Below are 16,330 nucleotides of genomic sequence, written 5' to 3'. Positions count from 1 at the left end.
TCTTCTGGCTCCAAATAGGCCCTCTTTACCATTATACCACACCCATACAAATTATGGGGACAAAGACAGGGTGGTAACAGCTGAATTAAACCTCAAACCAGGTAAGCCTTTGAAATTAACTGGTAACTAATGATGGATGGAATATTGAGAAGCTCTGGTCAGAGCACCAGTAATGGACATAGCTCTCACTTACCAGTGCTACCTTTGCCCATCCTCAGGTTATCCTATAAACACCTACAACTTCTTCTCATTAAAGCTTTGTATTTATCTCAGGTGAATTATTACCTCCTGGGGTCACAAAGTTTTGAACTTTAAGAAGACTGAGAGTGGCTGAATTCACAAGATCATAGATTTTGAGCTGGAAAGGATGTCAAAAGTCATCTCATCCAACCCCTTTATTTTATTAATGAAGAAACTTAGGCAGAAAGAGGTTAAGTGATTTGCCCAGAACTGGAATTTGAACCTAGATCCTCTAACTTCAAAAGCAGGACCCTTTCCACCGTACTCTGATGTCTGTCTTCCTAGTCATAGATTTAAAACTAGACACATTTAGTTTTCTTTGCGTATTGTTACTCAGCAAATCAATTGTTTTTGCTCTTCCCATTTCCCCAAACAGCAGTTTTATCAGACATGAATAAAATAACAGAGGGGAAAAAAGAAACAAGGCATTAAAGTTCTTTTGAGAATAGATGCCTTTGCTCATTCTCATTAACCAAAACTTGCTTCACAGTAAAAGGCTCCATTTCATTATATTCCCTCCAGTGAAGCAAAAGAATTTACATAGAAAAGAGGATGTCAAAATAAATATTAACACAAAGGTTACTGCCAAATGTTTTGTCAGCCACATATCTTTCCTGTCTTCCCAAGCACACCATGAAGACCTTTCCCAACACTAATAACATTCATGCCTTCATCCTTGAAATATGCAGATCTAAGCATAACAATGAAAGATTTTAACTCTGCTAGTTTATTTGAAACCCTTTCATGATGCTTACAAAAAGACTGGTAAAAAAGTAGGGTTTTCTGTGGGTAAAGGTCCCAAGTATGAGATGTAGAAGTCACATTGAACTGGATCTTTACAGAAAACTACAAGTACACATAAGGAGCAAGTTAGACATCAGGGTGATAGATACAAGAAATTATTTGCTTTGCTGTCTTTCATATACAAAATTGATGTCTTGCCAGATAAACATTGGATGTTTTTCCACTAATGGTAATAGGTTTACATTAAGCATTAATTGTGCCACTTTGTGAGGCAGTGGATAGAGAGCTGAGTCTGGAGTCAGCAAGACATGAGTTCAAATGTGACCTTGTTAATTTACTAGCTATGTGACCCAGGCAAGTCATTCTTAACCTCTGCCTCAATTTCCTCAACTGTAAAACAGGGATAATAGTAGTACCTGTCTCCCAGTATTGTTATGAGGATCAAAAAAGATCTTATTTGGGCTTCCAGGTCATGTGAGCAACAAGATAGTAGACTAGATATTTTCTTCAATTTCCACAAGATCTAAGATCTTTCCAAAACAGATGTTAGAGCCAACAATAAAGCAATTTCAGCTCTTTCTATGGTCTAAGACATCCAGAATCCACAAGGTAAAAACAAAAAATAAAGAACTGATGATGCTCACTGTCCCTGAACTCACTCAGCACCCCTCCCTCATCTCCCACACCACTTACAGTGAGGTTCCACTAGCAGACCCAAAGACATGATAGTCTTACATTAAAACCCACTCATACACCCTAGTGACCAATCCCTCTTTCCAGTGCCATGGAGTCCCTAGTTCAGAAATTTGCTTGTTCCTTGACAACCAGCTTGGTCACAGTGCTTCAAGAGTAATAACCTGCCAGGGGTTGTATGCTGGAAGCACCAGTGCTTTAAAGCTCTGAACTGCTGGCACTTGGGAAAATATACTCTGAACTTCTGATACTGAACCAAAGAACTGAGGAACAGGTGACTGCAACAGGCCACCAGAACAGGACACTGGGAGTGTAACCCTGTACCAAGCCTGAGGGAAAATTCATAACACAGCTCTAACCACGCCAAAAAAAAAAAAAACAAACCCACAATTGGGGCAGAAATCAAGGCTGGTGAACTATTAATTGTTCAACATGGGTGGAGGCTGAAATGCTTTTCAGATCTAGCCTCCAAGGAACCCACAATCAGAATGGAGGTAAAGATAAGGAAAGTAAGGGAGAGAAAAGTTTGAAAGTGCTGAAGATTTCAGGAAGACAATATCTCAAAAACTTTGAACATAAACAGATAAATTGACAGAAAAAAAATAGTAACAAGAGAAGGAAATATGACCTCCAGATCCAGTAAATGAGTTCAGGTATTTATAAATAAATACTATAAAACAAAGGAAAATGATACAACACTTGCTGAGAAAGAGGACCTTGGGGACCTTGAGGAGAACATGGAATCACAACATAAGTATTTTTGAGTGATTTAAAAGAGAAATGAGAATCATGAGAGCAAAATTTATGACCTATATAGCAAAAATGGAATCTGCAATGGTTAAGTCTCAACAAAGAAACAAAATAGAGAACAATAGACTGGGAATGCAAATATACAGAGGTTCTTGGGTTTTGAAAGCATTCTGAAGAATAATGCCTATAGTATTGAAAATCATTCCAGGCATTCAGTATCATGTTGTATGTCCCCAGGTACCTGGAGAGGTACAGATCTTAGAGCTTTGTGCTGTCTGCCCTTCATCAAAACACAACAAGAATAGATTCTAATAATTAATTGTTTGACCCTAAAAAATATGTAAGTCCCAGTGCAAAACCTTCTTAGACTTACATGGATTATTGTTACTCTGAAAATGAGTTTGCTTACCAATAGTTTGAAGCTAATTATCACTTAAAGAACTCTGAGGAACTGAGAAGTCCAGAAAAAAAGCCTCAACAAACATTAGAACTTAGAAAAACAATTTGCCTGGGGATGAAATTTTTCAATTTCGGGATCCCCACCTCCCACCCCTGCACAGATACACACAGACCAGACCACATCCCATTCTTATGGCAAGTGTTTTGAATGATGTATAAAATAGATGATTTACTAGTCGGACAAGATACCCTTGTTATGGGTTCCAACAAGAATGTTACCTCCAAAAAAGTACAACAAAGAGGCCTGGCCAGAGAATAAGATAATTGACAAAAGCCAGAAACAAGCTAAATATTTAAAAATAAAGACATCATTGTATAAATAAGAGATTAAATGATTATAGAGAAAATATCTGTTTTACATTTGTTTTATTAAACCTGTAGGCAATACTTTGGGTCATATGATACCAAATTTTGACAGTTATAATGATGATTAATTTTAATATCTAGAACTTAGGAGTTTCCATATACATTTTCTTCTAGCTTTAGAGATATAAATCAGCAGGAACCTTTCTTATTACAGTCCATTTCAACCTACATAAGTGTCACAGTGCATAGAGTAGTGGTTCTGGAGTCAGGAAGACCTGAGTTCAACTGTGATTTCAGATACTTAAGCTGTGCAACTCTGAGCAAATCACACTTAACCTGCATCTGCCTCAGTTTCTTCAGTTGTTAAAAAAATAGATAATAATAAAACCTACCTTACAGGGTTGTTGTGACTTTGGAGGTCATTACAGAAGCAACAAACATATGGCCCACCCAATATTCCTGATTGTGGCCTGAACTGGATTAAAATGTAGTTGGGAAGTACTTAACAAAATAAAATTTAAAAAAAATAAAGCATAAATAACTTTATATTTTAAAACTGCCAATATCTAGCCAGCTGGGATTCTTATATATAAAATACTGTCCCTGTTTCTATTTGAGTTTGACCCACTAATCTAGACTTCTAGTTATACAGATAGAGACATTACTCCCAGAGTTTTGCCAAAGTTGCAGGGGTAGTAAGCGCTATAAGTAGGATTTGAATGCAGCTCCTCTAACTCTAAATACATCATTCTTTCCACCAGATCACACCATGTCTCCTGGTTTTGTCCCCATTATTTATTAATATTAGTTTAATAATAGTAATAACTCACAATAATCAAATGAGATTTCTACAAATCATTAAAAATACAAATAAAATAAGTCTGAGGTTTCACTTTACAACTAGCAAATTGGCAAAGATGACAAAAGATAGGAATAGTCAATGTTGAGTTGTGGAAAGACAGGCATATTAATATATAACTGGTGTAGCTGTGGATTGGTACAACCATTCTGGAAAGCAACTTGCAAAAGTTCATACCCTTTGACACAGAGATCCCATATAAGGATGTCATTGATAATAAGTCCCCGTGTCCACCAAAATATTTACAGCAGCGGTATTTGTAGTAGTAAAGAATTGGAAATTAAATAGATGCCCTGTGATTGGGGAACTGCTGAACAAGTTGGTTTCATGGACTATTTCTGTACTGTGTAAGAAATTATGAAAAGATGAAGAGAAAGTCATAGGAACTCATATAAAGTGAAGTAAGCAGGGCCAGGAGAGTAATAGGCAAAAGAACAATATCAATGCAAACAACAACAGCAATAACAAAAACAACCCTATGGAGGGTAATAAATTACAATATAATTATAATAAGAAAGCTTGGCCCCAAAGAAGAAATATGGTGTGAGAATGTACCTCCTTCACTATTTGCAGAGATGGGGGACTATGGAAGTGGAATATATCACATCAGACTTGATTGATGTGCTTTTTAGTTTTGCTAAGCTGCCTTTCTTTTTTCTTTGTTAAAAAACTCTTTGGGCAGGAGAGATACGAGGATATATGAAGAAATGAAGTAATATTTTAAAAATAACATCAGTAAAATAAAGGATGTCAACAAACAGGACATGATAAAACTAATAGCTAACATTTACTTAACTTTAGTGGTTGCAAAGCCCTTTGATACAAACTGTAGCATTTGATTCTACAAAACACAGTTCAACAAACATTTATTATGCAAGTAAGGCTTCATGGTTGATGGTAAAGATACAACAACAAAACATAACATATTCTGGCCCTGATGCTTTATAGCAAGCCAGTGATATTTGTTCCTTTCTCCCTGCCTGCCTTCCTTCCTTCCTCCATCTCCTTCTCCTTCTCCCTTTCCATACCCCCCATCTACCTCCTCTTCACCTCTCCTTCTCCCTCTCCTTCTTCCCGTCCCTCCTCTCTCTTTCCTCATTTAGTTCAGGAAAAGGCTAAAGCTGCCAGAGAGGCAGGTAGATCAGAATGTGAGTAAACAAGTTTGCATAACTGTGGAGGTTGCTCAATTCTCCATGACTTCATTACAAAAATTGAGTCCACTTAGTCATATGAATTTTAAAAAACCATCATCTCCTGGATTGTAGTTGTCATTGTAATTAATGAATTGCACTTGGGTTGGACAATGGGCAAATAGAAAAGATTGTTTTTAATCATGCCAGAGTTGAGAGTTGTCATGATTTATTCTGGGATGCAATCCATATGAAACCAATGGAAGAAATTAAAAACACCCGAATATTTGTATTTATATTCAACAACATTAAGTACATACATGCTCATAAAACTATAGCATATTTGTATATCAAAAGTCCTCTAAAAATCATCCAGGTCCAACTCATTCGTTTTGCAGAGGAAGAGATTGGGGGCCTAAAGAGATGAAGGAACTTGCTTCAGAAAGTAGAAGAACACAAGAAGAACTCCAGGAAAAGAAGATGAAAGCTGCTAAGACAGAGAAAAGCTTGGTAGGACTGGCAAGGTATTAATGAAGTAAGAAGAGTTGGGGGGATGGGGTCTGGGGTTGGCCACAAGACCCACTAATGAGAAGGATACACACCTGAAGGAGCAGGCTCCAGCAGGTATGGAGTACAGGTAGAATTTACAGTCATTTGCATATACTGTAGAATGTTTGTCTTTTCTGTAACAGTCAAGTAATTATTCTCTATTTTCAAAGCACTGTCTTGTATCTCTCACTAGAAAAAATTTAGAAGGACTTGACACCTCTAAATCTTTACCTTATCAGAGAAAATGAAGTTGTTTGCTTTGTTTTGGTTTTTTTTGTTAATTTTTTAAATGGAAATAGATCTTCAATAATTTAAAAAGAGCAGAATCCTTACTTGGGTCAGGAAGTAAAAGAAGAATGTGCCACATATAAGAAGCAAATTAGAAAGGGTTTACTTTGCATGAGAGAGGAAAGGGGAAGAAGGAGAGAGAGAGAGAGTCAGAGAAAGAGAGAGGGGAAGAGAGACAGGGAGAAAGAGAATGGAGAAAGGGAGGGAGGGAGAGAGAGAAGAGAAACATACAGAGACAGAGAGAAAGAAAGGGAGAAAGAGAAAGGAAGGAAGTGAAGGGAAAGAATGTGATAAATTGCATTGCTATGAAGACAGGAAAAACAATGTTTCAACAGAAACTGATCTGGAATTTTTAGATAGGAAATAACTATGATTTGGTTGAGTTTAATATAAAAAGATCATTCCCTAGGACACTTCTCTGATGAATTGTGAAATTCATAACATTTGTGCCAGTGGAGTATAAGCTCTAGCACATCCTACCAAGCTGGAAAGATATTGAGTATGTGCCTGGCAAACAGGTTCTATGTCTATCATCTTAGGCCTAACCTAGATAAGTGTGAAGAGAGATAACCCCAACACCAGAGAAATTTAAACATCAAACAATTTTTGTTAAACCACAACAATTCTAGAAGACTGCTCAGGTATGAGAGCTTACAGTTTGCATCACTGAAGGAAGCAATCAATGAAATGATGAATCCCAGAGGCAGCCCAGTGAGTTAATGAAAAAATGTATTGGCATAGTTAATGCAAATATGTGTTTTGCATGACTATACATATTTGTAATCAGTTTTGTTTTTTCTTGCTTTCTAATGAGGTGGGGAAAGGGAAGGAAGAGAATTTGGAACTGGAAAAAAAAAAGAATATTAAAAAATATATTGCTTTGGAATCAGAAAACCCAAATTTAAAACCCAATCTGTCTTTTCTTACCTATGGAACCTTGAACGAGTAACTTGACACCCATGCTCTGTTTTCTAATCCATAAAAAAAGATAATATTGGACCATATGATCTCCAATATCCCTTCTAGCTCTGAATTCATGATCCTATGCTAAGTATTGAAACAAGACAAAGGATATAGAAAAGTGTGTTAAGGAGGGAGGAGGAAACTGAAAAGATGGCTAACACTCACATATGTAGTGATAAGGTCTAGGAGATAATATAAGATAATGCAAGTTAATAATGTAAGGTAAGAGATAGGTAGTTCTTCATATATTTGCCTCATATGAGGGGTTCTTAGTCTAGGGTCCATGAATTTTTTTTAACATTTTGATGACTATTTCAATGTAGTAGATTTCCTTTTAATCTTATGTATTTTATTTTATGCACTTAAAAATATTACTCTGAGGAAGAATCTATAGGCTTCACCAGATTCCACAGGAGTCCAGGACATATACAAAAAAGGTGAAGAACCCCTACATCACACAACACATCTCTTTCATTATGATTATTGTACGGTATCATAAGTTTAATCTTTAGTATGCAAAGAAAAATTTCAGAAAGGGCCCTCTTGGTATAGTAACTGTAAAATAAAGAGACTTGTAAAAAAAAGGGGGGGGAAGGGGCACTCCATTATTATTTCTGTCCCTTCTTTCCCTTTAATTCAGTGGTTGTATATACATTGATGACATCACAAATTCTCCCTCTGATTTACTAGTCATATTGGTAAAATGATAAAATAATGAACCCTAAGAGACATTTCAGATAAAGATTTGTTAAAGATTAGTGTATTAAAATACTAATTAAAATTTAAACTGGTAAAGTAGGTACATCATATAATTTAAAACTGGTCTTACTGTGAGATTAGAGTTCACAAGAGCAGCTTTCTTGTTTTCTAACCTAAAATGAGTCTGAAGTTGAGAGGCACCTGAAATAGGAAAAAAGAAAAACCCACCTGGGGTCAAGATACTTGATATTGCTTCTTTTCACCTGTATAATGTCTCTATTCTTAGCTAGAAATGATATTTCACTTTTAAATGAAGTTTCATATGTAATAGATGTACTCAAAAAGGTTATATGATGAGGCTGGAGATTTATAAAGTTCTATTGATTACAAAAAGTAACAAACTACTGTTTTTAACAACAACAACAACAAAATGTCACATCATGGCAGAATGGATTGGCAGCTTACTTCAAAGTCAGAATGGCCTGGGTTCGAGTCCTGTCCTCTGCCATATACTAGTTATGTGACCCTGGGTAATTGACAACTTCAGAGCTCCAAGGCAACATTCTTAAGGCTATAGAACTATGCTACAGAGCATTTTCTGACATATGCGTTAGTAGAAGCACTTTCTACTAATTGGATCTCCCTACACCAATGAAATCACAGGCCAGTGCAATGAAGAGAAGAGAAGGAGAAGGGAGAAGACAGGAAGGGAGGGGAGTGGGGAGAAAAGAGGGGAAGAGAAAGGAAGGAATGAGTCCCTATTGATGTTAGAGGAAAATAAGAAACTCTTTAATCTGATACCACCTAGTTTAAAGACTTTCAGTAATGGGGAACTCACTAGGTAGCCCCTTCTTTTGTCAGGAGAATGGAAGAAGGGCATAGTGGTTAGAGGGGTAGCTTTGGAGTCATGAAGACCTGGGATGCAGCCCTGCCTATGAAATATTAACTATGCCACATGCTATCATCATGCCACTTAATCTCTCAGTATCCATGGCAACTCTATAAAAGCAAGTTACAGATAAGTTTTTGATCTGCATTGATGGAAGTAGTTCCCACCCTGGGAGATCCTCACATTGATGAAATTACAGGTCTGGACCAAAAAGAAAGTTAAGAAGGATGTACTGATTTTGCTGTTTCACTAGTATTTTGAGTTCTGACATTAAAACTGAGTAAACAATGATTTCCATAAGATTATTCCTACAAAAGTCAGTGCTCTTTTTTTTCAGTTTGATAAGCCTTAATTTCCTTTCTTGAGACATAGCATGAAAGAAAAGTCATTTTATGTGTTTTGTAAAAGAATTGTTTTGTAATACACAGATTAGTATTTCCCCATTTATTTCCTGCTCTTTTTTTTTTTTTGCCTTTTACTTTGCAAGCTTAATAATGTTGCTGTTACTTACTTATAGCTCCCTGTTGCTTTAAGTAGCTAAAATTTCTTCTGGACATAGATAAAAATAGCTATATATTTATATAGTTCTTTATGGTGTGCAAAACACTTTACAAATATTATCTAATTTTATCATCACAACACCCTGGTAGGTGTTATTATCACTCCCATTTGACAGCTGAAGATACTGAGGCAGATAGAGGTCAAGTGTGACTTGCCCAGGCTCACACAACTAATGAATATCTGAGGCCAAATTTGAACTAAGGTCTTCCTGACTGAAGTTCCAACACCCTGTGCCACCCAGTTCTCTAAAGTGTTATCTACGCACAGCAGTAATTATACATGGGGCCGCTAGATGGCATAGTGGACAGAGTGCTGGACCTTGAGTCAGGAAGATTTATCTTCCTGATTTCAAAAATCTGGCCTCAGACACTAGTTATATGACTCTGGGCAAGTCACTTAGCCCTGTTCGCCTCAGTTTCCTGATCTGTAAAATGAACTGGAGAAGGAAATGGCAAACCACTCTAATGTCTTTGCCAAGAAAACCACAAATGGGGTCACAGAGTCAGATACGACTGAACAAAATAGCTATGTAAACAAAGCAAAGTACCAACATTAGTAAGTAAATATGAAATACAAACATAGAAAATTGGACGGTTGATATTTGAGTTTCACATTCTTTCCCTATTATTTTCTCAGGTTTTTTTTTTTAATTTTATGTAATGCATCAGTATAATTATATAAGAGGAGTACTCATGCAGAATTCTTTCTGGCCCCAAATGCTAGCTTTTCTAGAAGAAGCTCCATGGTTCTTTATCACAAATAAATTTACTGGCAGCTGTGCCAGATGGTTTTTGGGAAAACGTTCAAGGAACATTCCATTTGTGTTTTTGTACAGTTAGGGAGTGAGGATATGTGTGGCAATGTAAGGACCTGATTTTATTTAGTTCCAAATGATCGGTAGAGATTACAGGACTCAGAGATAGAAAGGAAACTTAGAGATTATTTTAGTCCAACCCCCTTTACAAAGGATGAAATTAATGGCCAGAGAGAGGAACTAAACTGTTCAAGATGACCCAGTGAGAAAGTAGCAGAGCTGAGGAATTCAAAAGCAGAATTCAAAACCTTTGACTTTAAAACCAATGTTTTCCTCCATGTACTTCAAGCTGCCTGGAGAATACAATATATTCCTGCATTTGCATTTGACCTCCTATCTGCCACCACCCCTAGGGGCTGGGTTCTTGGGCTGATTGGTGGGTTTGAGAGAAAAATAAAAGCAACAGTCACAGACTTTTTGGATCATTAAAAATATCATTTATTCTTTGCTTTACCCCAGCCTAAAATGTACTCTCCAGGGTACCTTTTCCTCAAAATTCTGTAATCTCTTTCTGGAAATATAGTGACTGGAACAGAAAACTGAATTTGGGGAAAAGATCATTGGACCGAATTCAACTCTGACACCAGATTGAGAATTACTTGCAGTTAAGACACCCTTCCACTATACTAGCCATCTCCTTCCAAGCAATGGTCCAAGAAGGCGAGGATGAGAGGAGGGCCCCATAGCCTCACCAGAGGAGGGGGTCAGTGAGGGTCCAGAGGGGAAAAAAAAGCTTTTGGGATTGACGGGAAAGGCAGAGGCAAGCCAGGAATAATGAAGGAGAGGCAATGCAGTAAAGGAAGAGAAAGAATGTATTTCTTGAGGAGTTAAAGGGCAGGTTATGTGGGCTAGGATTCAGAACTGGGAGAAAGAGAAGCAGAATGACAGGGCAATGGAACCTATAGGCTAAGGGGCAAAGTGGAAGCACTGGCGACGACTTGAAAAAAGGAAATTCTGAAAAGGGTGATGAGCGTGGTGGGAGGTAAGGAGAATGTGAAAAGTAAAGCAAGTTGGAAGAGTAAAGGAGATATACCATGAGAGGGAATAGCTCTAAGGAAAGGGAGCAAAATAAAAGTATCTGGAGACAGGGATGGAGAGTTGATACGACCCCAAATGGTGTCATGAAATCTGAATGCAATGGTAGGGTCCAGGACTCAGTGTCCTGGTTGTGTTTTCCCAAGTCATATAGCAAGTAAATGTTAGAGCCCAGAGTTTTCCAAGCTCTATCAAAGTATTCTGCCATCTTGGAGATAGCATCTTCTTTAGCAGTGTTTTTCAGCCTGTGAATAGAAATGGATAAAGTAGATGGTAGTAATAATACAGGTATAGAGATTGGCATAGGATATTAGTGATGATGGCATTGAAGTGGCTGATCATGGAGTCCAGTCTAGTTGGCAAATCAATTATAGCAAAAGAATACTAATGAACTGGCAAGATTTGGAGGAGTAAAATAATCAAAGAGCCAAGAGAGAGACTAATGGGAGACATGGAAGATAAAGAGATTATAGGCAGAGAGAAGCAACATAAATGTTAATCTCTTAGAAATAGTGTAGTAAAATGTTATGAAAAGATGTACTATGTTGTATGAATTAATTGGTAGAATGTAAGCTTTTGATGTAAACATTTTACAATCTTTTATTTTTTAAAAACTCATTTGCACTTCTGATACTAGCTTTGCTTGACTTTTTAATAAAGAAGTGAATTTCATTAGCAAAACTGCCTGTGTCCAATCTTTAGGGTGCCTATCTTTGTATTGTCTTGCCCCTAGAATATAGTCGAAGTTAGAACAAATCAAAAAATGTACCTAGTGAGGGTGACTCAGTGTCTTGGGAGTAAGAACTGGAAAAGCAGATGGTGTAAGTTACCCACTGTTGGTGTATAAGGGCCATAGGCTTTAGGGCCAGGAACCACATTTGAGGTCATCCAGGTCTACTTCTTCATTTCTTAGTTACAGAAACCAAGACTCAAAAAGTTAAAATGGTTTGCCCAAGTTAATAGTGTTGTTATTGAGATTCAGGATTCAAATCCAGATATTCTGATGTCAAATCCAGTTTAATCCAATAGAACAAACACCTATTAATAATGCCAGTTAATGCAGCTACATAGTAATCCCTGGTTTTAGCTTTATAATTTTTTTAATATCTGCAAATAGTAAACTGTCATCTTGTGTACTCATACTGCCAAAATGGTTTATTAACTAAGGATCTAAATTAAAATCCAAGCCTTAATACCCTAGGGTGTTACAAATATGTAATGCCATTTTCTTTCTTTCTCTTTCTGCTTTCCTTCATCCATTTCTCTCTCTCCCCCTCTTTCCCTCTCTCTCCACCTTTTTCCCTCCCTCTCTCTCTCTCTCCCTCTCTCTTTCTCTCTCTCCCTCTCTCTCGCTCTCTCTCCCTCCCTCCCTCTCGCTCTCTCTCCCTCCCTCCCTCTATTCCTTTCTCTATCCTCCCGCCCTCTCCCTCTCTCTCTCTCCTTTTCTTCTCTAGGTTGTTATTTTGTCATTATGTGGAAAGCACAGGCCTAAATATAAGAGAAGAGAAAAGTGAAACACAGCTTGTGTCCTCAAAGCATCCTTTTCACCTGAAGGAGCTTACATTACTTAGATCTCAAGTAATTACTCTGAACTGTGCCCCACATATTGTGAGCATATAGTAGTCATTTAATAAACATTTTAAAAACTTGAATTGAGCTGCTAACATAGCAGATAAGAAAACTTGGGAAGGTTGAATAAAGAATGTTTTGCCAAAGCACACCCAATTTATATTGGTTTATTTGCTGAGTAATGGGCAAGATAAAATAATTTGATTATGTCAATAAAAAGTTATTAAGGTTAAAGCTTACTTTTTAATTAGTATTTTTTACAACTACATGTCAAGACAACTTTTAGCATTTGTTTTCACAGGATGTTGAGTTTCAAATTTTTCTCCCTCCCCTCTTCTGAAAATGGTAGGCAATTTTATATAGGTTATACATGTGGTATCACGTAGAATGTATTTATCTATCAGTCACAAGTGTGAAAGAAGAAACAGATCAAAAGGGAAAAAAACATGAAAAATAATAAAGTGAAAAAATATGCTTTGATCTGCATTCAGAGTCCATCAGTTCCATATCATGACGTGGCAGTATTTTCCTTCATGAGTCCTTTGGAATCATCACAGATCATTGTATGGCTGAGAAGTGCTGAGTCATTCATAGATTATCATTACACAATGTTGCTGATACTGTGTACAGTGTTTTCCTGGTTTTGTTTATTTCATTTGGCATAAATTCATACAAGTCTTTCCAGGTTTTTCTGAAATCTGCCTGTTTATCATTTCTTATTGCACAATAGTATTCCATTACATTCATATACCACAGCTTGTTCAGCCATTCCCCAATTGATGGGCATTCCCTCAGTTTTCAATATTTTGCCATCACAAAAAAGGGCTGCTATAAATATTTTTGTACATGTAGGTCCTTTCCCCCTTTTTAATGATTTCTTTGGGATACAGACCTAGTTCGTGCCTATTGTTTTCCAGTTTTCCCAGCAGTTTCTGTCAGATAATAAGGTCTTATCCCAAAGGCTGGAGTAACACTAGGTTGCTATGATCATTGACTACCATGTGTTATGCACCTAATCTTTTCCACTGATCCACTGCTCAATTTCTTAGCCAGTACCAGATAGTTTTGATGATTACTGCTTTATAATATAGTTTGAGATCTGGTATTTCTAGGCCTTTGTATTTTTTTCATCAATTCACTTGATTCTTGACCTTTTGTTCTTCCAGATGAATTTTGTTCTTGTTTTCTTTAGCTCTATCAAATAATTTTTGGTAGTTTGATTGGTATGGCACTGAATAAGTAAATTAGTTTAGGCAGAATTGTCATTTTTTATTATATTGGCTTGGCCTACCTATGAGCAATTGATATTTTTCCAATTGTTTAGGCCTGATTTTATTTGTGCGAAAAGTGTTTTATAATTGTCTTCATATAGTTCCTGGGTTTGTTTTGGCAGGTAGACTCCCAAGCATTTTATATTGTTTACAGTTATTTTAAACGGAATTTCTCTTTCTATATCTTGCTGCTGACTTTGTTGGTCATATAAAAAAAAATGCTGACGTTTTATGTGAGTTTATCTTATATCCTGCAACTTTGCTAAAGTTGTTAATGATTTCACTAGTTTTTTAGTTGATTCTCTAGGGTTCTCTAAGTATTCCATTATATCATCTCCAAAGAGTGATAGTTTTGTTTGCTTAATGCCTATTCTAATTTCTTCCATTTCTTTTTCTTCTCTTATTACTATAGCTAACATTTTTGGTACTATATTGAATAATAGTGGTGAATCCTTGCTTCACTCCTGATCTTATTGGGAAGGCTTCTAGCTTATCCCCATTACAGATAATGTTTCCTGATGGTTTTATTTTTTTTTCTTAGAGGCTTCTGTGTATTTATTGTTTTATAGCAAAATGCCCAACACAGATCATCATAACTGCCAAATAATCTACTCTGCAAAATAGTACTTAAGTACAATATATATATATATAGTACTTAAGTACAAATGGGAGACATAATTTTTTTAAAATAAATACTTAAACACAAATTTATGGTCCTACAAAAGAGCATTTAAATTAGATGATCTAAGTTGATCTGCCTCCTTGGACCCACAGTAACTGTTATTTTCCCCAAAACCAATAGAATCAATTTACTGAATCATCATCACTTCCACTGTGTGAATAATGCATCACAATAAATGAGTCCCTTTTTCTGAGAGCTTTTCCTGGCTCATCTACAAACATGATCTGGCCTGGATAAAAAGACAACAGGAATTTTTTGAAAGTCAATGGTCCAAAATGCTAAATATGATTAAGTATTCCATATGATCTGTATTCACTGGCTCCTTGTTTAGTTAGGATATACTTAGATTACTTTCTTCAATTCATCATACAAGATGAGAATGAAAGCTCCATCCATGCCTCTAAGAACATTGAACCAGGCACCCTTGAAGAAGGCTTTGCCACCCTCATCTTTAGCAATCTTTCTCCAGCAGTCAATTGTTCTAGTGTACATGGTATCACCTTCTTTGTGCCCAGACTGCATCATCATTTGCTGCCTTACTGTAACAAAGGGATAGGAGATCACACCTGCTACAACAGTCACTGTTTGCACAATCATCTAACATCACAATATGAGTGTTCTTCAGGTCTGGAATCATATCTTTTGCTGTATCATAGATTCCAAAGTAAACTCTCTATAGATAATGATATTGAGATATGTAGATAATGGCACTGGGATACTGAAACCTTGATACAAACCATGAATTCCATCAGACTTAGTGGTTTTCACAAGGCAGTCTCCCAGGCCTTTGAATTCTCTCTTAGTGCCAGATTTCTCAGCATCAGCTGCCAAGAGGGTTCTTGCAAAATCTAAGGGGTAAACAAAGCAGAAGAAATGCCTCCAGCTGCACCACCAGATGCAAGACTGCCAGCAAAATACACAGTTTTGGAGGTGTGCTTGTCCACTCCTCCCAAAAAACACCTGCTTATGCTTATCCTTAAAGGCAAAGTTAAGGGTCTAGGTGGGGAAATATCTGATGACATTTGCTAAGTGACCCCTCCAGAAAGAAAACACCCCTTGTTCCTTTGGAATTCAGATTATACAATCTATTATGCTTTTGTATTGCTTATCTGCAGCAATTTGTTTACTTGCACGTTGCACCTGCAATAGTAACTTAACTCTCTAGGTGGGGGCCACCACAGTCTTGGAGATAGCAGCTGCGATGCCACTGGCCAACACGTCCAAGATGAAGGAGATGGCCTGTTCCCTCATGGTTAGAGAAGGGGAAGGTGTTGGAGTTGGAGAAAGAAAGTCAGTGAGAGAGGGCCAAAAGCTGGTGACCTCCTTGCTGCTTACACAGTCCCTTGCTATATCTCAGACCAAAAAGTTTACTGATGATAGATACTGATAGATAACTGCTTATCATTTTAAGGAACCCTCCCTTTATTCCTATGTTCTCTAGTGCTGCATTCTGTCAAAACATTTTTCATCATTTATTGAGATAATCATATGATTTCTGTTGGTTTTGTTACTGAGGTGGGCAATTATGTTGATGGTTTTCCTAATGCTGAACCAACACAGTCTTCCTGGTATGAATCTCACCTGGTCATAGTATATAATCCATGTGCTATATTGCTGTAATCACCTTGCTAGTTATTTTGTTCAAAATTTTGCATTGATATTCGTTAGGGAAATTGGCCTATAATTTTCTTTCTCTGTTTTAGCTCTTCCTGGTTTAAGTATCATCACCATATTTGTGCCATAAAAGGAGTTTGGTAGGACTCTGTCTATTTTTCCAAATAGTTTATATAGTATTGGAATTAATTGTTCTTTGAATGTTTATCTTTGGT

At 36.8% G+C, this 16,330-nt stretch overlaps 1 pseudogene; it reads right to left on the bottom strand.

The window, feature by feature from the left end:
* Window positions 1–14,843: 14,843 nt before the first annotated feature.
* On the bottom strand, window positions 14,844–15,752 carry LOC114052481 (annotated as a pseudogene).
* Window positions 15,753–16,330: the final 578 nt, after the last annotated feature.

Source organism: Vombatus ursinus, unplaced genomic scaffold, assembly GCF_900497805.2.
Source record: "Vombatus ursinus unplaced genomic scaffold, bare-nosed wombat genome assembly UNPS02014807.1, whole genome shotgun sequence".
Taxonomy (NCBI): Eukaryota; Metazoa; Chordata; class Mammalia; order Diprotodontia; family Vombatidae; genus Vombatus; species Vombatus ursinus.
The sequence above is the reverse complement of the archived record's forward strand: the minus strand, read 5'-3'. Positions and strand labels throughout refer to the sequence as shown.